Source organism: Bombus huntii, chromosome 4 (genome assembly GCF_024542735.1).
Source record: "Bombus huntii isolate Logan2020A chromosome 4, iyBomHunt1.1, whole genome shotgun sequence".
Lineage (NCBI taxonomy): Eukaryota > Metazoa > Arthropoda > Insecta > Hymenoptera > Apidae > Bombus > Bombus huntii.
The window spans coordinates 12,702,381-12,727,572 of NC_066241.1; the positions used below are offsets into that span (position 1 = coordinate 12,702,381).

General features: G+C 33.6%; 1 protein-coding gene and 1 long non-coding RNA gene across 2 annotated transcripts in view; both read right to left on the minus strand.

Moving 5' to 3' along the window:
• LOC126864960 (failed axon connections) overlaps positions 1-25,192 on the minus strand; it is a 56,322-nt gene that overhangs the window by 17,802 nt on the left and 13,328 nt on the right. The gene's annotated exons all lie outside the window — the stretch shown is intronic.
• LOC126864971 (uncharacterized) lies at positions 1,009-24,121 on the minus strand. The gene is made up of 2 exons (XR_007689405.1): positions 23,766-24,121; positions 1,009-1,619 (listed from the first exon to the last, which is right to left on the minus strand). It is a non-coding gene; the product is annotated as an uncharacterized LOC126864971 (long non-coding RNA).

Here is a 25,192-nt window from a genome sequence, read left to right on the forward strand (position 1 = left end):
CGATAATAAATATCTAATAACAAATAACCCTAAAAAGAATTTAATCTTATATATATGTAGCCAATTAGTTACCTAAATTAAGTAATACTCACTTATTTATAACACTCACTTATAAATTATACTTATCTATAATAAGTATTAACTTATTATAAATAATCAGCCATGTCACTGCGCCACGCCAGAAAAATTACTGAAAATTCTCAACGCGAGAATTGATTGTAATTTTAATAAATACATAAAAAAAAAATATATGTAGCGGCACTCGACAGCAAACTTTCCAACGGTTTCTGTCCCGTGGCTCGCTACGCAGACCCTATCCTTCGAGCAAGATGATTACCAGATGCCGATACATTCTTACTGAATATTTTCAGTTAGCCTAAGGACCCGCTACAAATCTTAGGATTTATTTAGCCAAGGTCCTCCAAAAGGAATAAATAATCTGTCTTAACAGTCTCTATACCTACCACCTACTACGGGAAGATGCTGGAAATCTGCTTTCCTCACGTACGACGCTTCCTGCTAGCAATTTTCTCTCAAGGGTGGTTAGCGCCCTTTTCCAACCACCAACTCAAACAGCGACGTGCATTTCCCTCACTTTTCGAACGAACGCTTTCCTCAACGAATCCGATGATCTCGTATCCTTAGACACACCCCACCATAGTTTTTCCTATGCAGCATCATCGTGATGGAAAGTCAGTCGCGAGACGCCTGTCCGAATCTCAGGCAATCATCGTCCGAACTCGTATAGCATATCGAATTAATAAACGAAATTAATAACCGCGAGTTTTACGCCAAGTGTACTCACCGAATATATTTGTTAATAAATATTTGTCGTTAAATATATTCGAGTGTTCCTTCAATTACCTATCACGCACATCACCTCATATATATATATGTCGGGTTATCATTAGGATTTAAGGCGCGTAATGATTCTTCGTTTGAATTAACCATTGTTTTACGAAACAGAGAATATATTTACGCGAATAAACAAGATTTTACAAAAAAAAATATTATGAATAATGAGTTTAATAAATGATAAGATTAACAAACGATAAGTTTAACTAATAATTAGATTAAAGAATAATAAGTTTAACGAACAATAAGAGGAACGAATAATATGTCTTACGAATAATAAATTTAACGAATAATGAGATTAACGATTGATAGGTTTTACGAATAATGAATTTAATTAACGCTATTAACAATGTTCCGGGGTTCAAACGAATCCACGGTCAATGGGATAACTCTTTACTATGCGTAGAATAATTTTAAACACAAAAATACGATTGCTGAGACACTCGGTAAATTGCTCGATGTATCACTTTCCAAGGCGATCACACGAATGAATATCTGATGAAAATCTTTTTCGCTATACGACTGCATTTGTTTGTTATATGCTCGCTGGAAACATCGAGAAGGTTCCAATCGTTGTTGCTAGGCAATTTCTGTCAAAAGTTTGTTGTATACTCTTTGGAAACATCGAGAAAGATCCAAACGCCGTTGCTAGGCAGTTTCTGTCTGGAGATTGATTCCTAATACAACGTGTGTCCCATTATATCGACATCTCTAAAGTACAATTCTATGTGATTTCTAGGGAGAACGATACAACCGATCCACACCTTCGTCAGGCAAAACGTTTATCCCGTGATCGTGGCTACGTTCGGCGACCAGTTGTCACCTCGAACCCATTTTCGCTTTCACAAATATCAAACAATTACAAATGACAATTGCTTAATTACAGTTATGATAAAATCTAGGCTAAAGCATTAGAAGGCTTCCTCAAAATTGCAAAGGGAAGGCTCCGGTTTTCCTTTCATCTCCAACATATATATAATATATATATATATATATATATATATTAATTATAGGAAATATAATTTGCTTCATAGAAAAGAACAAATTTCCTACGGTTTGAAAATACGCCTGTCTATCGTACGATGGAAATAAATAAATATTAGAAAGACAGCAAAAAGGTGCAATAAATATGCCAAGCAGCAAGAAGAAACGTCTATGAAAGAAACTTTCATGGAACGCTGAATGGGTTAACAGGCAAACTTGATGGCAATGGAACAAGAGACGAGAAACTCGAAGAGTAAATAGAAAACGGTTTTACGTGTACAGGACGAGCTAAAAATACTGTAAGTAGGAGAGAACGAGAAGAATTACGAGCAACCAAAGATTTATGGCAGATGCGGAGGTTGTATTAACGATGGATTCGAAAAAGAAACATTTATAGGACCCACATGATGCATCGCGAGGAAACGTGGGTCCCGTGTATAGTCGCATTGTGATCCAATTAAAGGATAATTTAATTATGGGCGGAGTTCGATTATCGCAGTTGCGGTACATAACGGTACTCTTCAATTTGCCTGCCTGTCCAGAGTTATATAACTTCCCATTACAAGTAACTTACGCATCGGTATTCGTTTCACGATACGAGGAAATAGATCCATCACCTAGGAGGTTACGAGTTCATCCACTACATAATAAAGAATTCTCCAACATGATCGAGTATAGTAATTATACTGTCATGTTTAATTGGAGCCACGTTGAATTATGAGAAATTTTTTCCTTCTGCTTTTTCTCTTTCTTTTTTTTTCTGCTCTTCTTTTCTTTTTAATCTTTCCTCTTGAGAAGTGTGTTGAGTCATGCGATGCTTTCTAAAACTAAAAACTTTTTTTAGTCTACCCATCGTTTGATTTACTACCTGTAACATATATATATATATATATATCATACGCGTGTAAGTTGATCTAGTACATAACGAAGAAATTTCTAATATAATGAAACACAGTAATTATAGTGTCTTGTTTAATTGAAGAATAAATTATCAAGGAATTTTTGTTTCTTATTTTTTTATTTTTTTTGAGACTTTTCTTTGAGAAGTGGTTCGGGTCGGCTTAATTGGGGCTGAATTAAAGAGAAATTTTTGTTTTTACTTTTTCGGGAATTTTTCTTCGAGAAGTGGATCGGGTCATGTAACACTTCTTTAAATGTTTGCGCTCGTACGTTCGTTTCCGAGAAATTCTTTACCGTTCATTTCCAATTTTGGAAGATCTTTTTTATTTATATGTCACATTAAACTGGCACAATATTCTAAAAGAAATGAGCAGTTTGTAATTTTTATTCGTATTTATGTCAATACGTTCTATTGTATAACGCAATGCATGCAATTATGTTAAAGAATAAAAGGCGAGCCGAAGTTAATTTCAAGATCTTCTCTCACACTGTGGTTAATAATAATCCGTTTCATATTATATTTAAATAAACTGTAAGAGGTAAAGAACCTCGTATAAATAGCCTATCGATCGCACAATAAAGAGGAGGATAGAAAGAGATGGTCTGATGAAACAACAATAACAGCTTTGTTCAAAAATAAAATCACACCAACCAGACGGAAAGCCATAACGAACTACTATATATGTTCTACTATACGTATCTCCTTCAAAATGCATATATAGTAGCCGCAATTATTTGCATGTAACTTTTATCTCAATCGAACTATAAAAATATGTACTCTTCCCTTTTTAATTCAACAATATATACACAATCAACAATTTAATTAACCATTAAATGAAACAAAGATGGTTGGTAACTGGTGGTACAAGCGAAAAGGGGGTGATTCTACGCGAAAAAAGAAGTCGAAAATATAGAATAAAAATTGTTCTTTTGATGCTTTGTTTTCGAGAAAATCGACTTTGAATTTTCGCTCGGTACGCGTGCACTTTATCGCGTCTCGTTATAACGGATCTCACTGTAGATCGTTGTCTCGATGGGAAAATTAAAAAAGAAAATTAAAAAATGAAATTTCTATTCTATATAATATATAATGTATAATATATACGATATAAAAATTGAATGGTTTCATAGAAAAATAATAACTTCTAACTACATGTAGCTATAAAAGATATCACATAGTCCTATTTCTTCTATACTTAAGAATATCTACCGAATAAAAGGAACAGACGTAATTTTCTTCTTTTAATTACGATATCTTGTTTACCAATGACGATCAACTATTACAAAAAAGTCAGAAACGATCAGAAATATCGTAACTTCTAAATACGTAGAACTGTAGAAAATACCGCGTAGTTTTCGTTTTTCTTCACTCAACAACAACATCTAGTGGAAACAAGGGAACGACACAATTTCCTCCTCTTAATTATCATATCTTGTTTTCACCAACGATAATCGGTCATTAAACAGAGTCGAAGATAAGTAGAACTGAAGTTCGTAGACGGATGCTCGAAATCCCACGAATACTCTTCACGCGATTCCGGTGTGACTACGAAGTCAAAGGTTAAACGACCCTGCATTCCCGAAACGAGCATCGTCACGAAGGAAACTAGCTTAAACTATCCGACAATATGGGATCGTTCGTTAAGAAGAATGAAGAAAAAAAGAGAAAGAAAAAAGATGGGAAAAGGGAATGGATGAGTTACGGAGCACGTCAATTGGTCGCTCGCTAATCAACGACTTCAAGAGAGCAAAACGACTACCTTTTTTTTCCCTCCTATTCGTCTCTCTTCTTTTCTCCGCCTTCTATTCCACGTCTATTTAAGCCTTCGTTTCTCTTTTATTATTCGCTTTTGTCGACAAAGATTGCACGTACAACGTAGTTGCATACTGAATTCTTGTAATATCACTGTGTAATTGTAATTCGACAGTGTAATATGGAATTTGTTGAAATTTGAAAAGTTTACGATGTACCAAAATTTGTATACAATTTTTGATAGAATCTGTACGTAATGTACTAGAATTTTATATAAGAAAATATTGAATTTTTTGAATTTTGTCATATAACAATAATAATTATAATATTACCATAATAGGAGTTTACATTGTAATATGGAATTTATTAAGCTTTATTTGTATGGCGGTAATTGTTGTATAATTCTTTGATCGAATCTACCATATACTGAACGAGACGTTTACTATAATCCAACAATTTGAACAGATCGAATGAAATAATTTCTTCAAGAATTTATTATGGCCAGAAGACGAGAATTGTTACTTAGTTCTCTTGGAAAGATAACATCCAAATATGTGACCATTGGATGTTAACCTCTTGAAGGGCAAATTTATTAAGACCACGACAAGATAATTATCTTTTTCTTTTCTTACAAGAATAATATCCAAGTACTTGGTCATTAAGCGGTAACTTCTTGTAGAGACAAATTAACTAAAATTACAGAAATTTTCTTCTGCAAAAAATAATGTACAAATACTTGATTATTGAACACAATGATCTGAAATGCACGATGATTTGAAAAAGAATCTCGTATACACAGAAATATTTCTCTAAAATACTGCTTATCACTTACAATTAATTACAATCGCACTTAAATTAAAAGAAAGTCTAATTGTATGCTAATATACTTCAAGAGATTAAGATTAATTTCCCTGGCGATTCATTTATTCGCAAAAACGTTCACTGTATCTTTTCGATTAAAAGAAACAGAAACTAAAGCAATTGTTCGAGTATTTAACGAACTTTTAACATCGATTTACTTGGAAACGAGTCTCCCTACATGTATACTAAACAAATGTTACTTTTCGTCTCATCTTTCACGTAAATTCATCCATTTTTGGTTTGTATCACCAGTTTGGAAATATCCTCCTACATTGCTTCTCCGATTTTCTATAACGAATGACGATGATCGACTCGTCTCTTTGTTTCATCATGTCCAAGAGATACGCACAATCGGCGAGGTCCATCCAGAGGTCTCGACGCTATTTTAAGAAGCCTCTGCCCCCGCATTCGTTCCGGCGACTTTATTTCTGCCGCGATAGAAACCATCGAGATGCACGCCCAGCACCCATTTGGCCACGAAACAGTTTTTCTGTCGTATGCTTCGTCTACTATGAAACGCATGATGGTGTCTGGTGATGAGGTCGTTCAAGGGGAATGATTTCGTTGCAACAGATTAACCAGAATTTCTTTATCATTTTCTGTCTCCTTTTTTCTTCTTTCTTTCTTTCGTCTCTTAAACATTCGTTGATATCATCACGATATTTCTATGAATAGAACAAATGCTTCTAATAAATGGTATAATGTTTCTTTTAATAAGAAACTTTTTTCAGTCCGCAGCTAATTGTGCTCCTCTGTATGCCGAGGATTCGAACTCGCGACACGTCGTTTTCAGTTCTGGGCTTTAACGAGCGTAGCTGGCTGCCCCGCCGAATAGAACAATTAATTCAGATTAAACCTTCTAGTGAAATTTTATCCCCCGAAATTCTTCGAAACGAATTTTTAACATCTTTGAAAAATCTTTCGAATACTTCTCATTGAAGCATTGACTTTCTAACGTAACGAAGACTTGCAACGAATATCTCAGAATTGTTGTAATTAAGTTTTAAGATCTCTTGAAAGTCCAGAACAGCAAAAACGAATTTAGATATGGACACGAATGATCTAGTCTGCCTATGGAGGATTCGAATTTCAACGATGGCCTTGTCTCGCAAATGGACATCTACCTTTATGAATATAAAGATAAATACGATTCTTCGACTTCTTTATCTTTTATTTGTATTTGCACTCGTTGCAGATTGCGATCAAAAAAGAAACACGGATTTATCCCAGCTGCATGAACCATCCTATATATATGCGTAGCAAGGAGAGTAGCGATAACGGGGGGCAAATATGTGCAAACACGTTACTTAAACCAGTTGCGTCATACGAAATTAAAAATGACCTTTCCAAGTTCCTTTATCTCACGCACAGGGTTCTAATACCTATACCTCCTTAGGCGGACACGTGTCAGGATTTCGTGTCATGCGGATCCATTAAGGAGCTTAAAATTGCTCAGAGAAATTTCTTTCCAACGTTGACCACGTATTTTCCAGAGAAACGATTTTTCTACTCTGTTCCTTATTTTATTTAAAACGTAAATACAAAACCTAAAAGAATTATCATTATTTCTCTATTTGTTTCTTATTATAGCCATCTGTAATTACTATAGCTTTCTTGAGTTTCATAATAAATTATAGATGTTTATGCAAATTCCTATCTTTATAAACATACCTAAAGAAATATCTTAGATTTACTTCAGCCTCTATAATATTGTAACAAATATTTTACTTTGTATAGTTTGTATACCTACACGTATTTCTATATACTTAGACATTCCATAAAATATTGTATTTTTATATTATTTATTATGGCAAGTAAAAAGTTATAGCATTTCTCGCATCCTTATTTCTTGTTACTTTCCTTACCTTTTGATATCTTATCAACGGTTTCTTATTGTTTTTTCATGTTTCTTAGTTTCCGAATATTTTCTATTTAAATCGAATACTCGGGAACAGTAGGAGAAATTTAGAAAATTCTATATGGTCGGCAAAGTTTCCGATTGTATGTTCTACTTATTTGCCTAAGGCCATACTTATGACAGCTACGTATTCTTGGAGTTTCCATGCTTTGATCAGTCGCAAATGTCTTTATATAGTGCGCTTTAGAATACTTAAGAAGCTTCATGAAGTAAAAGCTCTACAATGTACATATTGTTCATGTTCTCCATGGATGATTTACATGAACAGATTTATAAAGATCGTAAAACAAGAACATCTTTTAGTCTATAAAAGAAAAGACATAGAGAAGACTAAAAAAAAAAAGATCAGAATTCATAGGACAAAAGTGCAAATAGGAAACGGATGGACAATTTAGCTACCACAATGATTAAAATCACACATGCACAATATTTTTCAAAAATGCGATTAACACAAAATATCTAAGATAGTCATCTCATAAAATATACTTTGAACAGATTAAAATTAAGTGGTAGATCTCGGTCGAAGGTTGACATTGTGCAAAATACGTAGATTTGAAGTTTCTCAAACATCGAATAACTATAGCTATCGAGTTCTTCAAACTGAGAATTAGGCTAGTTCATATTCAAAATGTTCCATCTAAGAAAAGATCAGTCGAGAAACTTTAATAAAATAACACCAGCATTTTCATATACAAGGAACAAATTAAGCCAAAGAATTACACTCCTAAAATAATTCATCAATATTTACACGTTCGATATATTTCAATTTACATGTACGTACATATTCGTCTTTTGTATTCATACTTCAGATTTTTCACCCTATATATATAAAACTGAGTTGTTCTAATTCTCCATAATCGGAATGTTTATAACGAATAAGAAGAAAATTATAATTATCCAGAGGAAAGATTAAAAGTAATCAAGGTTTAAGAATGAAACGACGGAGGATCGATAGTTATCGATCGCCTTTAAAAATAAAAGTGTACTGTACACTTGAAACGATCGACCAGCTGCCACTGGTATCCTTTCTGTTATTATATTTTTCTTACTGCGTTCTACATATCGAATTTCGCCTCAACGACAATTCCATACTGATATCCTACACCTTCAAAGAATCTTCAGACACTTTGTATATATTTGGATTTACAGTAAAATCTCCATTTAGGGAGTGCGGTCGATGTTACGAAATTTATACAGATTTCTTTTTATGCACCTTAAATGGACACCATGAAATTTAATGGATTGTATAAGATTTACATTTATGTCTGCGTGTGTGTGTGTGTATATTTTAGGATTTGCGAATGACGACACGTTGCACCAGGTGCGACATTTTATTTCTTTTCCAGGCATTTAAATGGCCAGGTGAGTGAGTCAGCCTGTTTCTCAAGCGTGGCAAGTTGAATTAGGTATTGCGTACATCTCAAACAAGAATGCGGCGTGTAAAAGAGTTTTGGAGGAAAGGTAAATCTTTCAAATGAGCATTAAAAATTGTATGACAATTGTAAAACAATTAAGGATAATTTTAGACGATTATAAGAGAAAGATTTTAATTAGATTTTTTTAAATGGTATACTTTCATCAGAATTTTCTTTTTCATTTCTTTAGATAAAAGTAGATCGAAGTTTTGGAGTCCTCGATGTTGTATGGTATCGCGGGTTTATCGAAATCGATTCGTGTCAGTGTGTTTTTGGATCTTTGATAAAATTAATTTCACGAAAGATCGCGATCTTCTTGTCGAAAGAGCGAAACTTTCGCCTGGAATCCTCGATTTTTACTGATACGGAAAAATCTCTTTTACGATAAATTGTAACTACGGAAAAATGACAAAATTTGCAGCAAAATTTACTTTTAATTTTAATAGAGCAAGGATATTAAAATAGTTATTTTATGTTGTGAAATTTTGCTAGGAACTTTTAATGGCTCTTTTTTTACCAGTTAGTTACGTTCGACCAGTTCATACTCATCGTGTGAAATAAAGAATTAACATTTACTATAGAAACTACTTTGCTTTGAAAAATACCACACTGAAATCGACTAAATTGCTTAAATTCTTTTTTCTTTCATTTTTCTTGTTCATAGATTTCATTATTTTTTGGCCATTTTCAAGTTTTTATTAACAACACCTATTTCAACCATGAATTGTTAATTTCTTATCATATAAAAATGTAATAATAATAAATGTAAAATCTTTCGTAAAATGTATAATAAGAATATTTGTATATTATATATTCCTCGATTTTACATTTTACATTTCACGTTCACATCGAAGCTAAAAACTATATCTCCTTGAAAGAAATATACATTATGTGCATTCCAAGGCTTCGAGTTTTATTAAACTCCAAGCTTACTCTAACATTCTGAATGTTGAAATTAACCGCTTAATTAAACATTTTTTAAATACTAATAATAAATTGATACATTCATAATTATCGTATATATGAAACGCATCGTAAACTACCATTTTGCTTTAAATCACAGATCCTAGAATAATCAATACTTCATAACTTTCTTTCCACGAAACCTTTTCCTACCAAATCGCAATTATGCGATTCCTAGATCCACAAACGCTATCAAGCAATGATCCAGATGAAGCTTTATCGAGCCATGAATTTCAATTGCTGTCTATACTGCGTTCCACGCTGAAAACGCATAACCCGTTATTATACCACCAATATAAATAATCACCAGATATGTGTACAGTGCACATATATACCGGGTGTCTCCAGATGGTATCAGAAGCGAGCAATAACTTACTACGTGTGCAAAAACAAGTGGGAAACGTAGAATAACAATCTCTTCGTTCGAAGCTGTTCTTTTCAAGAAAATCAATTTCAAAATTTATGGAATACATAAATTTACAAATAAGCACGGTTCGAATCGATGTAACTTTCTTGCTTAACGCCTCGTTTTCGATAACATCGAGTCCAAAAATAATCGACATTTTTAAACTCCAATTATTAATTAACTAAACTTTACTAACCAAACCGTTTATGTTTGCTTTTAGAATTATCATCTACCCGGTATTATTATACCTTTACTGCATCAATCTCGAGATTTACTCGAGAGATTTAAAAATTCGATCGTCACAGTAGCAAAGCCACAAATGAGAGAATTCCATTTCGTATTCTTCGCCTATTTTTTAATATAAAATCATCTACAACTCGATATTATCGACTATTTTAACACACCATATATAAGCTGTCTTAAATAAATATTAAATAAATATATATATATATATATATATATATACATATAAATTATTGCGGTAAGAAAGGAAACGAAATCGTTCCGAGCAGGTTTCTCAAGTGCAGACATGATTACTCGCGATTTACGGTGTCATCGATGCACCAGCTGGTGGACAGTACCACTTTTACGTGTCTGAAGGCTCTCTGAATCGGTTGGTGAGCTCTCGGCACCCAAGTAGTGCTAACGTAACGGGATCACTAATATTGCTGGTGTCGTGTTACAGATTGCGAGTAAGCTGTATTACACGTCTGTTTAGCGTTGCTTAGATCTTACGGAGTCTTCTTGTTCTTGTAATGTATAACTCAGACTTGTACAATGTCGAAACAAAATTGAGAAGAATGCATAAACACAGAGTAAGGTGATTTATCATTTAATTCAAACTTCCTGTAAATCTCAAAGTTTGTATCTTAATCTCATTTTGGTTACCTACGATGAAACAGGTTTTCCAGTGCGTGAAGAACGGTTTAGAGGAAGAAAATATACTTGAAACGAGAAATCCAGTATATTAGTGGAAAAATTGTCTGAAGAAACTAGAAAAGTGACTAAAAAGAGGCACTATTTAGCGTTGCATGATTCTGATATTTAATAGTAAATAATATAAAGAGAATTAAAATCTGCATAGCAATACTATATAATATTGGAATAGAAATATTTCTGTTACTTAAATATAGCGAATAACAGAGGAAATAAAAATCTACAAGAAAGTAGAAATATGTCTGAAAAGGGGCATTATAAATAGCGTGAGAGCAATTTCTTTAGTAACTGAGGATTAAGACAGATGATTTCTAAAATTATTTCATTTACTGATGGCTGTCTAACGAGCCAGACTGCTGAGGATCAACTTCTCAATTATCCAGCTCCATTCTGCACAAATGATTGTGATATTTAATAGTAAATAACATAAAGAGAATTAAAATCTGCATAGCAATACTATATAATATTGGAATAGAAATATTTCTGTTACTTAAATATAGCGAATAACAGAGGAAATAAAAATCTACAAGAAAGTAGAAATATGTCTGAAAAGGGGCATTATAAATAGCGTGAGAGCAATTTCTTTAGTAACTGAGGATTAAGACAGGTGATTTCTAAAATTATTTCATTTACTGATGGCTGTCTAACGAGCCAGACTGCTGAGGTTCAACTTCTTCATTATCCAGCTCCATTCTGCACAAATGATTGTGATATTTAATAGTAAATAACATAAAGAGAATTAAAATCTGCATAGCAATACTATATAATATTGGAATAGAAATATTTCTGTTACTTAAATATAGCGAATAACAGAGGAAATAAAAATCTACAAGAAAGTAGAAATATGTCTGAAAAGGGGCATTATAAATAGCGTGAGAGCAATTTCTTTAGTAACTGAGGATTAAGACAGGTGATTTCTAAAATTATTTCATTTACTGATGGCTGTCTAACGAGCCAGACTGCTGAGGTTCAACTTCTTCATTATCCAGCTCCATTCTGCACAAATGATTGTGATATTTAATAGTAAATAACATAAAGAGAATTAAAATCTGCATAGCAATACTATATAATATTGGAATAGAAATATTTCTGTTACTTAAATATAGCGAATAACAGAGGAAATAAAAATCTACAAGAAAGTAGAAATATGTCTGAAAAGGGGCATTATAAATAGCGTGAGAGCAATTTCTTTAGTAACTGAGGATTAAGACAGGTGATTTCTAAAATTATTTCATTTACTGATGGCTGTCTAACGAGCCAGACTGCTGAGGATCAACTTCTCAATTATCCAGCTCCATTCTGCACAAATGATTGTGATATTTAATAGTAAATAACATAAAGAGAATTAAAATCTGCATAGAAATACTATATAATATTGGAATAGAAATATTTCTGTTACTTAAATATAGCGAATAACAGAGGAAATAAAAATCTACAAGAAAGTAGAAATATGTCTGAAAAGGGGCATTATAAATAGCGTGAGAGTAATTTCTTTAGTAACTGAAGATTAAGACAGGTGATTTCTAAAATTATTTCATTTACTGATGGCTGTCTAACGAGCCAGACTGCTGAGGTTCAACTTCTTCATTATCCAGCTCCATTCTGCTTGGATGGAACATCAAAGGCAGCTATTAAAGACTGAGACTTCTAATTGCATTCATAGTACATCGATTGTGGACTAACAATCTCGAGATCCAAGTTATAAAGTTTTAACGAACCCAGTAAACCCAGTACTTTCTGACACACAGATCAATCTTCGAATTTACTATTCATATCACAATTTCGGATAAAGTGAACACAGAGGGAACACCCGAAATGTAAATTGCGAATTTTCAAGTAATTTCTCAAATCCCAAGTTGCCCAGATGACACAAGTATAATCATCTAATTAAATACCAAATTGATATCACATTTTAGAAAACTCTATCCTTGGTGTGTAATCTTTATCTGATTAAAAATATTATACTTTCTCAAGCAAATGTGGCGAAAAGCCATCGATCATCGACTCTTTGATTATTATAGAAAAATTACATTTTCTATTGTCGATTGTATTTACTTCTGGAAAATGTGACTTTTACATTCTGTACGATGTAACGACGATCGAGACTTCACTGTGTCGATTTCAGGACATACCATTCCAGTAAATCATCGACCATGAATAATTGCCGTCTGTTTTCTGATCGTTCTGCTCGATAAGGAATCCCCACGTTACCCACGCATAATCGCATTACGTTACGTTAAAATCCGCTAATTTATAACCGTCTCGTTAGGATAAAGCGTTTATCGTCCCGTATACCGATCCATTCGCATCAATATTAAATAATTATCCTCGACGAAAATCAATGCCTTCTGGTCACTGAATGAGAAGTATTGATGATCAAAGAGACATCAAATTTGTTGCTTTACTATACAAATATTTCGTTTCAACTGATAGGAAGAATAAATTGAATCTCATTATTATCGTTATATATTTATACTGATGCACACGATTGAACGAAATTTATGAATAATACGAGGCGATATAAGGAGTGTAAATATTGGTGCTGCTGGCCAAGTTCCATAGTTTTCGAACAACTCGACTTGAAATTTTTATTTGAAATTTTACTCGAAAACAAAACACATTATTTTTCGAGTGTAAAACGTTGTGTTATTTTATTACCAATTATTGTATAACGCACAATGAATTAAATTTTCAAAATGTTCTTGCAAAATTTCCCGGAAGTTTCAAATCTTCTTCATATTTTGAAATTTCAAATCTCAAACTCTAGGATCAAATTTCTCATGTTGCGTCGCAGCTCGTGCAATTTACAGGATTTATCGTTATTTAGTATCAATGTGAAAATATCTAGGGCATGCAGGTAGTTTTCACTACAGTATTGAAAAAGTCTGTCGTAAAATCGACTGTTGGACTAATTTCCATCTTCTTTCACAAACAGTAGATTCTATTTCGCTGCGGGCTAATTCTAACTAATTAGGAAATAACGAGGAATTATCAGAAATAGAACTTAACGATTCTACGTAATAATAATATTTCTACGGTGAAATTGATCGATTACATTATAATGCTTAAACATTTGAAATTTAACTAAGAAGATTAACGTCTAACATGTGTGGTACCTACAATCCATGATAGTTGTCACAAGTATATACATACAATTTTCATTGCATGCGTACAGATATTTCTTAATTCTGTTGCACAAGCAAAGTAGGTGTAAGCACAATCGCTTTTCTAAATTGACGCTTTGAAACGTATGTCGAAATACGTTCTAATGCAACCACCTGTCTGCAAAGGAAAGGAATTTAACGAATACAAGCGATAAACATTAGCAAAGCATTAGAAATATTAAATATTCAAAAATTGCAAGGAAAACGAAACTTATGACATTAGTTGTACCAATTGAAATTCTCGACGTTTTACTCCTTCCTAGTCCTTTCATCATTTTATTGCAGAAACAGCTAAGCTTCTAAGTTCAATTGTATTAATTAAATATACAGTTTGATGCAATTTTCTTTCAGATTGCTCAAACGCTTAATCGTGTACCGCCACTTACATTCATCGATATAATTTAACATCTTACGACAACTACTTTCATTATTTTGTAACTCGTACTACTTAACATTCAGAAACCGAATTCAAAACCCCTCCATCTTAATTGTTCGACAGACACTTCACTGATCTTTTTCGTATAAACAACTGTAATTCCTATCACTCTGACCATCTATCTTGAAATTTCTGCAAATTACAAACACTTTCAAATATTCGATACAATTTAGAAGCCAGCAAAAGCGCGCAGCTCCGAGTTCCCAAACCGCACTGCATAGATAAATAAGTAAAATAAATAACTACTTAACAAAACCGCGCATAAATTTCCCGTGGATTCAATCGAAATATACAGTAGCGTATATGTACGTCGTCCGGATTCAATCAAAATATACGGAACGTATATATACGCTGGCCGGATTCAAAGGACTAGAAAACAGCGTAAACAGTGAAACCGTTTGCTCGCATCGTGCTAAGGAAGAGCCACTGTTTACATTTCTACGTATACAAATTCTTCCAAAACGTTATTGGTAACGAGAAGTTTGAAAAATTCAGGGATATCCTAATTATCGCGTAATCAACTAAATTAGAATATTTGACAAGAGCTATATAATAAAATTTAATTGAATTGTAAAGTATTATAAATGCTATTGGTAAAATTACATATAACCGTATTGTCTATACTATATATAACTATACTACATGATTACTTTTAAACAAAATCTACTATCAACCAATTATTCAATGGAATAACTGACCCCTTATAATATTTCTGCCTGTAATAAAAAGAAACGACGTAATTACGAAAGGTTCAACCTTCAATTGTACGCTTGAAAGCCTACAACGCCATCATACTCAATAAATTACTCAAACACAGCCTACGGTTCAACACCCAACCTGAACGCCAATCATTCCAATAAATACATTCCTAACATATCTAACCTTTACATTCTACCTACACCATCCAGCAAACGCCGCTTTATGTATTTGCGTTCGTCAACTAATATCGACTAAACGAGAACTTTCGCTGCTACCGAATATTCACCTGACAAACGGAAACGCTTTCTACGCGTTACAAATAAGTCGCGTGAACGCGTTTCGTTAGGCACGCGCACAAATTCAAAACAGACTGCAATGGTAACGTATAGTTAGTGTCACGAAAGTATTTGGTCGATCGTAGAGATGTTTTATCGATCCTTACTAATATAATAATTCATTATTATATAATTAAATTATTATTATATTATGAAGGTAACATGGACGAGACCCAACTATCGCGATTACATGGATAAAATTTGAAAGAAATCTGCAAAGAGATTATAAGATATTTAGCGCATCTTTTAAAATAAACTTCAACATTGGCTGCAACTATCTTTAACGATTGTTATACAGGGTGGTTGGTAACTGGTGGTACATGCGGGAAGGGGGTGATTCTATGCGAAAAAAGAAGTCGAAAATATAGAATAAAAACGTTTTAACGTATCCTCAGACTACCAATATGTATTTTCAAGGTTCTTCACTAAGAGGATCAATATGTATCGTTAATATCTATTGACAAATTGACTATTTTCATCGAGAACCCTGAAATACAACGATTATTGATTAAATGACAAATTTATCGATTGTCCGAGAGCACTTTTACTTCTATAAATCAAAACTACTAATTAACAGGTAAATAGTACAATACATAAATAAAATTCATAAATAATTTTCAGAAAATTATATAAAAAAAAATTCACTATTATTAAATTTCATTGAGATACTTAACTTTAATTTCGTGCTTTGTTAAATTAAACGCTACACGTTCAACGATTATTTATTTTTACTCGTAATACTATCAGTTTAATTTACACTGTACTGTCGAAAATAGCGTGTCAATATGTTAGATTTATTTATCGTGTCCTGCGACAGTCCACTGTACGTTTACTTAAATATTTAATTAAATATACAGGGTGGTTGGTAACTGGTGGTACGAAGTCGAAAATATAGAATAAAAAATTTTTTTTTTAATTTTTCCATCGAGACAACGATCTACAGTGAGATCCGTTATAACGAGACGCGATAAAGTGCACGCGTACCGAGCGAAAATTCAAAGTCGATTTTCTCGGAAACAAAGCCTCGAACGAAAAATTGTTATTCTATATTTTCGACTTCTTTTTTCGCCTAGAATCACCCCCTTTCCGCTTGTACCACCAGTTACCAACCACCCTGTATAAATATGTAATATATTGTTTATTTTTGCAATTATTCTGATCTGTAAGCATCAGTAGATAGCGGATTTTTATGCAATTTTATAATAATAATAATAATTTATTTTTCAGCTCTTCGATTATGAAAAAAGACTTGGTTTACGATTGTTATTTTTATTTGTCTTGCACTTTTAATCGTAAAACTTTTATGCAATTTTATATTTTTATCAATATAACTAGCGATTTGTCTCGTGTATTTAATTTTATGACAAGTTTTCTACTTTAGATGTTTTATACATTTATGCATATTTTTTTTCATTCATGAAGCTCTAAAAAATGTCCTTATGAATAGTCATATATATCGTTTTACATTATCTTTCACATAAAATTCTTACATTGTAACTTTACTAGGTATATGAAGTATATCTCAAGGTATATGAAATTTTAAACATTAATTGTAGAAAATATAGAGGAAAATTACATCTCTTCAAAGAACGATGTGCATGAGTACACATTTCAATGCGTGTATTCTCCGTATTTTTGAGTCTCCAAACTTCTCATACATGCATACAAATCCGTATTCTAATCATCATCAAAGTATCATTCTAGAAAGACATCAAAGTTCAATTTTTTATCAATTAAAATTTCATTCTGCATACTCTCTTAACTTATTTTATTTTTTTACTATTAAAAAATTTTTATTCTATATTTTCGACTTCTTTTTTCGCCTAGAATCACCCCCTTTCCGCTTGTACCACCAGTTACCAACCACCCTGTATATTTAAGACCATTGCATTCGCGCTGTGAAATAATTTTTTACCAAATATATGTTTGCGTTTTTCAAAATCCACGATATGTACAAACGACGAAATTATTTACCACAAGCTTCACAGAAATTACCAAAGTATTTGAACACTCAATTATTCGCTATCTCGGTACTACCCAAACAATACTTAGCGAGACTATCTTTAACACAAATTATATGCTCAAGGCTACGACTCGTGCGGTATATATTAACATTCTATGAAATACATATTTCTGATAAATATCTTCCAACTTCTATATAAATTGTCAGATCGGTTTCAAATTTGACCAGTATAATCGAAGCAGACGTATCCCGTTACATTGAAATTTCGAAATGTATTATGCAACACGTACACGATATACGCATACATCAATGTATCCTATCGCGAGTGTTCAAATTACTTTCGTCGGCTACTGTATATGTGCGAGCGACAAAGTAAATCTGTATTCATAGAGCACGACAGGACGACGAGAGGCGATTCAATAGACCAGCCACGGACGAGTCGAACAAATCGAACGGAGGATGCTTTATATAGCGAAAGAACGCGTATATCGCGTATTGCGTCTTCGAATGGACAGTCCTCGGACGGAAACCGCGTCGCGTTGATTTATAATGCGATACCTATTGACGGCTGTCCATGGAAAACAAGGTGCGTGTGTAAGGCCTTACACGTATACACGTACGTTTTATTCTTTATGTATCGCGTGCGCGCAGACAATGACGATCTTTCGCGCGCGCTCAATACTCGATCGAAATTCATTTCTTTCTCTAGGTAAATGAATGTGTCTGTATGCAAGGTTATTGTGCGAAGTGTTCAGTTGAAATCTGGTTGAAGCTGCTGTCCGCAAGAGATTCAAAGGGGAGATGGATTTACTTGGCTTATTCCGAAATTGGGTATCGGTAATTGATTTGACGTGGATTGAAGATGTTTGAGGAATAATGTTAGCGTTTCTCTTGGTCTTTTTTTTTGGTTTTTTTTTTTGTTCTTCGAACGAATAAAGAAATACTTTAGGGCATGAAAGATAATAATTGAGATAATGAAAAAATTTCATGATAATATGAGTGATTATTTAACGTGTTTGAAATAGATTGAATAGGTTTGAAGATCTAAAGTTTTGGAATAAGGAAATATCTTTCTTGCACAGTAATATAATTTCCATTGCTTGTTCCTTTCGCCTTCTTTACGCGGTACAGGTACAATTGGCGTAATTTCAGGTAAAAAAGTAGAGAAAAGAAGCAATCGACGGAAGCCAATTTATCGTTGATCGAAGTCGATCTACGTGAGAAATAACAAACAAAACAGCGAAAAAAGGATTTGAGTAACCGCAATGTGGATAACCTATTGGAAGTAAAACTTGCAGCGAAGAAAAAATGGAAAAGCAAAAAGACTGGAAGATAAAGTCGTGACGAATGGAAGAAAGGTCTGGTGCATCGACAATGATCATGTTACTACGTCGGAAATTCTGTCTTCAATTGAAGATAACATCTACTACTGCCTACGATCGTGCGGTAAGTTGCTTAAGTTGCAAAGCAAGAAACTGCACAGGGGAATCACGTGCAACGTGATTAGGAAATTTTCCTTGGAGAACAAATCAGAAGGAAATGGTAGCTGACGAGTTTAAGTTAAACGAAGCTAATGTTACGTTTACGAGAATAAATGTCTCAATTAAGAAAAAGGTTTATTCTGTTGATAAAACAAGCGCGAAAGAATACACAATTAGAGAATCGTATATTTACTGTCTATGTATTATCTTGATTATTAAAATACCTGTAAAAAATATACTATTTGCTTAATTAATTAACACATGGGAGAGTTTTGTTGTAGTCTAAATATTTTTATATTAAAATGTAATTGGAGAAAAATATCTTTTTAAAATTTTAAATGTGCAATTTAAATACCGTACAAAATCTGTAGTGTAATACACTGAGGAATAACGTTATTAGAAAAATTGCAATTTTTTCTTAAGTCTGTCAGGCTCCTAAAATTCTTCAAACCACTTTTGGGCTATCGAAAATTTTCAGCAGTTTTTTTTTTATTAAAAATAACTATATTATTATGTAAAATTAAATTTATATCGATATCGTTATGTACCTTGGTATATTAGTCCTTTATTTTAGACATTACATTACGTGCTATATTCATAATTATACTTAATTATTCCTGATGCCTATTAAGAAGATATCGCAATAGAAAGAGAAAAAGGAACAATAGACGAGTTTGTTTTCGCTAGTACTTTTCTATCATTAAATAAGAACGTAAATACTTGGACGAAGAACAAAGATAAGCATAAGGCATAAAATAGCAAGGCACGTCGCAGTCTGCACAAGGTAATCATGGTGCACGCATAGGCATGAGAAAAATGCATATATTTTTAATGTATGTAGAATCATCAATTCAAGGATACTCGAGAACGCCGCTACGAAATTCTCTCTCGCTCTAAAATTCTTTCAAGCCTCGTTTCAGCCGAAAGAAAAATTTCATTTGCATACTCTGTCACGTTATATGTATACGTGACGATATGCGCGATACAAATTAAATTCGCCCCGAGACGATTTGGAAATGTTAACGAGAAACTTCCGCATTCCTTGTTACCTTTTTCATCAACAGAGAAGAATTCCATAGCATCGTTAAAATTACATCGCACTTTCCCTCTTTTTTTATAGAAACATCTGTGTCTGATATTATTTATAGAAAAAACTTTGTAAAATATTATTTATGAAGTTATTTATAAACAAAGAGATACTATTCGCAGAAAAATTTGCAGTTATATCGCGAATTCACAAGGGAAAATTACCGCCATAATTTCTTATCCGAGAAAAAACTTGCGCTTTTCATCGTAAAATACGCATGAACGATACTATCATAGAATATATTCAGGAAACAGTAAAAAAACGATAAAAATTGTTCAACCAATTACTTATTGATTCGTCGATTTCAAAGAAACGATATACGGTTAAGTTTAGCCTCATTTCAAAGCTGAATAGTATCGCTTGCGCAAACACGAACGTTTCATTTTGAGATAGAGCCAGAGTGACAGAAAAAATTGATTTAAATTTACTTATCCACGCGATTAAAGCCTTTATTGCTGAAGACATCGCGTGATAAACTCATTGCAAAATGTAATTAGAAATAATAATTTTTTACCAGCAAGTATGCAATGTTATAAAAATATCGATCATAAAGCTGCACTACTTTCGTTCGAAAATTGCTGCTAATTTATACGGCTGTAATATTCAAATGCAGAACATTACAGCACCGTTATAACGCCTCGTAAAGTCTCCATTAAAACGCTTCTATTATTAGCATCCACCAATACGTTCATTCCATTAACATTTCCATTAAGATTATTATCGGGAATTAAAGAAAAAAATCCGGCACTCAATGAGGCTCGTACAATAGCCTCGATAAAGAGAATCGAATTACGCGTTCCAACAGCCGGAAGGCATATTGGACACTTCCCCCAACGAATCAAAATCATTTTCGTTCGGAAACTCGAAAATAATATTGCTTTTTCGACCCTTACCGGAAATTACCTTCGTATTTTTCGTTACACCGTTAATTTAATTTAATGTTCGCAAGACGATGCTGAGAAAATTCGACAAAAATTGCCAAAAGCTTAGGAGAACTAACGGGTTTGCACATAAACTATAGATATCTATACTTTAAAATAAAAAAATATTTTTTTGGTATATATTTTACCATACATTTTTGATTCGTGTAATATCCTTAGCATGTTTTCCATTTACCTATTGCTACTGCGAGTAATATCATAATTATACGCATAACTGATCCAATCTAAAAAAAATATGCTAAAAGTTGGCATCGAATTAATACAGCCAAGTACCGTTGGCGTAATACTATAAATAATTTTGTCGCAGTGCGATATGCGAAAAGGTTTGAGCGTTGAAATTCAAAAACCACTCCACCTTGTCCAATTCTTTCCATGTCCTCGTCTCTGTTATTGTTCCGCTGGAAAACTACGATACAACAGGAAATTCTACTTGAATTAATTCCCCGTCCAATCTTTTGTGCAATTTCATCGCACAATGTAACCCCGCTTCTATAGACGACGCGATAAAACGAAATTTAGAAGCGAACAGCATATTCCGTAAGTGCGCTATACAATGAAATCTCGATAAATAGAATACAGAGAGAATTAAACGGTGTTCGCTACAGATACCGCAAATACCGCGTAATGCCACGATACTCTGATTCGAACTGTTGCTAAGTACTAAATCCTGTACAACAACCCACTTGGAAATTCCACTTAATCCCGCAAGCGCAGATACGAATACAGAAACGTCTACGTAAACAGTAGAACAGACCGTGTGAGTACACAAACGCCCTCGAAATTTCCCGGTCGACTAAACCTAATCTTCGCGTTAATCTCCAAACCTTTCAACAGCAAGAATTTACCACCATAATCATATCGTAACATCCCGAAGGGGCGCCTAACAGGAAAACCGCTGCGCCGTTAAAATGCACATGGTCCGCCTAGAAATCCCGACCAGACAAATTTTCCACGTTAAACGTTCGTGTACGCGCTTTTTCAGGCGTGTAGACCTTCCACGAAACTGTTTTTAAAAGGCTGAGAGAGCGAAGATAGGGGAAGGGAGAACAGTTTACCCACATCTTCTCTCTACCTGCGCGTTTCCGGTGATTTAAAGAGCCCGACCTGCCTCAAGCGTGAAGCGTGCACGCTTGCACATATATATACACGCTACTCGCCTCCTTGTCTCGCCTCATACCCCTTTTGCTTTAGGCTCGAGCCGATCGGCAGGAGGCGCAGTAGGCCAACCGTGCGCCGTACAGAATGAAAGTCTTATTAACGCTATTTCACGTACTATAGCCCGACGTAATCGCTGAATTAACACGCTCGCCAACTGCGACTAATAGAGCCGGATAATATTGTGAAATTATAGCGAGCACGGGATCATTTCGCTCGACGATTATGCGCGGTGTAGATGGCGTTGACGTTGCAATTGGCTTGTGATTAAAGGTAAATAGCGGCATATTTCGACAGACAAGGTGGACAAATTGAAAAAATGACGAATTCATTTGTAAAATCGTTTACTATCTGATGCTATGTTTGTTGTATTATATTGATATTAGTATTGTATATCGTATATATAAATATGTATAGTAATACTTGATATGTAATGGTTTATTTTTCAGCCTCCTTATCTTGGAAAGGGACTCGGTTTACGATAAATCGTTATTCTTAGTTACCTTGCTATCTCGACGGTACATCCTTCCAATTATAAATGTATATATTAATGTATGTATAATATCGATAAATTGTCAAGTCGTATATCGCATATATATAAATGTATATAATAGTACTTGATATGTAATAGTTTATTTCTTAACCTCCTGGTCTTGGAAAGGGACTCGGTTTACGATAAATCGTTATTCTTAGTTGCCTTGCTATCTCAACATCCTCCTAACTATAAATGTATATATTAATGTGTGTATAATATAATATGAATTGTCAGGTTACAAGTTACGTAATATATATGTCGGGTTATCATTAGGATTTAAGGCGCGTAATGATTCTTCGTTTGAATTAGCCATTGTTTTACGAAACAGAGAATATATTTACGCGAATAAACAAGATTTTACAAAATATTATGAATAATGAGTTTAATAAATGATAAGATTAACAAACGATAAGTTTAATTAATAATTAGATTAAAGAATAATAAGTTTAACGAACAATAAGAGAAACGAATAATATGTCTTACGAATAATGAATTTAACGAATAATGAGATTAACGATTGATAGGTTTTACGAATAATGAATTTAATTTACGCTATTAACAATGTTCCGGGGTTCAAACGAATCCACGGTCAACGGGATAACTCTTTACTATGCGTAGAATAATTTTAAACACAAAAAAATACGATTGCTGAGACACTCGGTAAATTGCTCGATGTATCACTTTCCAAGGCGATCACACGAATGAATATCTGATGAAAATCTTTTTCGCTATACGACTGCATTTGTTTGTTATATGCTCGCTGGAGACATCGAGAAGGTTCCAATCGTTGTTGCTAGGCAATTTCTGTCAAAAGTTTGTTGTATACTCTTTGGAAACATCGAGAAAGATCCAAACGCCGTTGCTAGGCAGTTTCTGTCTGGAGATTGATTCCTAATACAACATGTGTCCCATTATATCGACATCTCTAAAGTACAATTCTATGTGATTTCTAGGGAGAACGATACAACCGATCCACACCTTCGTCAGGCAAAACGTTTATCCCGTGACCGTGGCTACGTTCGGCGACCAGTTGTCACCTCGAACCCAGTTTCGCTTTCACAAATATCAAACAATTACAAATGACAATTGCTTAATTACAGTTATGATAAAATCTAGGCTAAAGCATTAAAAGGCTTCCTCAAAATAGTAAAGGGAAGGCTCCGGTTTTCCTTTCATCTCTGACATATATATATAATGTAAAATATAAAGATTTCATGATCTTTTATCATTGATAGAATAACAAATAGAATAAATAATAGAATAAGTTTTCAAGCCATCTTACGAAACTTATATTATTTATTAAACTTAGTCCCTGCCTTTCGGCTTTGGACGACTTCCGGTTTACATACTTTCTTACATACATACATACATACATACATACTTTCTTAAGTCACCTCACAGTACACTTATGCTACCTTGTAATACGACCTTACGAAACTTATATTAACTTGTTATAAATAATTAACGCCAGAAAAATTACTGAAAATTCTCAACGCGAGAATTGATTGTAATTTTAATAAATATTAAAAAAAAAAAAAAAGTCTTACGAAACTTTTCCTTCACGGATCGTTCATATTACTTTGTCTTAATAGAAGTTTCTACTGAATACAACAATCTCTTAAGCACAGTATTATTCAAATGATACAGCGTGATAATAATCAAAGATGAAGTTTGCTGCAACTTTGAAATTTATTCAAACGAAACGCAATATACTATTAGAACGTGAGCTAAACATATAGCTTCTTGCAATTTTCGACAACTGGGAACAAACTACCCCAAACATCTGTCCCGTCACTGTTCAGCCTAGTTATTTATGGGTAGGCAAGTTACGAATTCTAATTAGATCTGAAACTCGTCTCGCCTGACTCAATAGGGATCGGCGCGTTATAAACTCTCGAGAACATCCTGAACTTCAAGAACACGAATCGGTTTTCCAAATTAACACAGGCATTGGCCTACGCTCGTGTAACTCGTGTGCGACGAAACAAACTTTGAAAACTACTCCAAGACGCTCCTTGTCGTTTCACACGCGATACGACAATAATAGGACGACTACTATTGTTCAAGACTGTCTTATCGTTAGATTATTGCTCGAATAAGATCTCGTTGTTTATGTATAGTTGTGTATATATGTCGTGTTTCGTAGAAAATAAATTCGCAGGATAAAAACGGAGAAACTTAAATTCTATGAGAGCAAATATTAAGCAATTCAAATGACCCGTTTTCAAGAAACTGGAACACACGCAGAAAATTGAACATTTCAGCAAAATACGATTTAAAGTTTATTTAATTCCTCGAATTTTTCAAACTATTTCGAACGATCTGAATTCGACGTTTATCGCGGCTTCGAGATAAATATATCGAGTTTTAATAATAATAATGATTATAACTGTTGCGTTTTAACG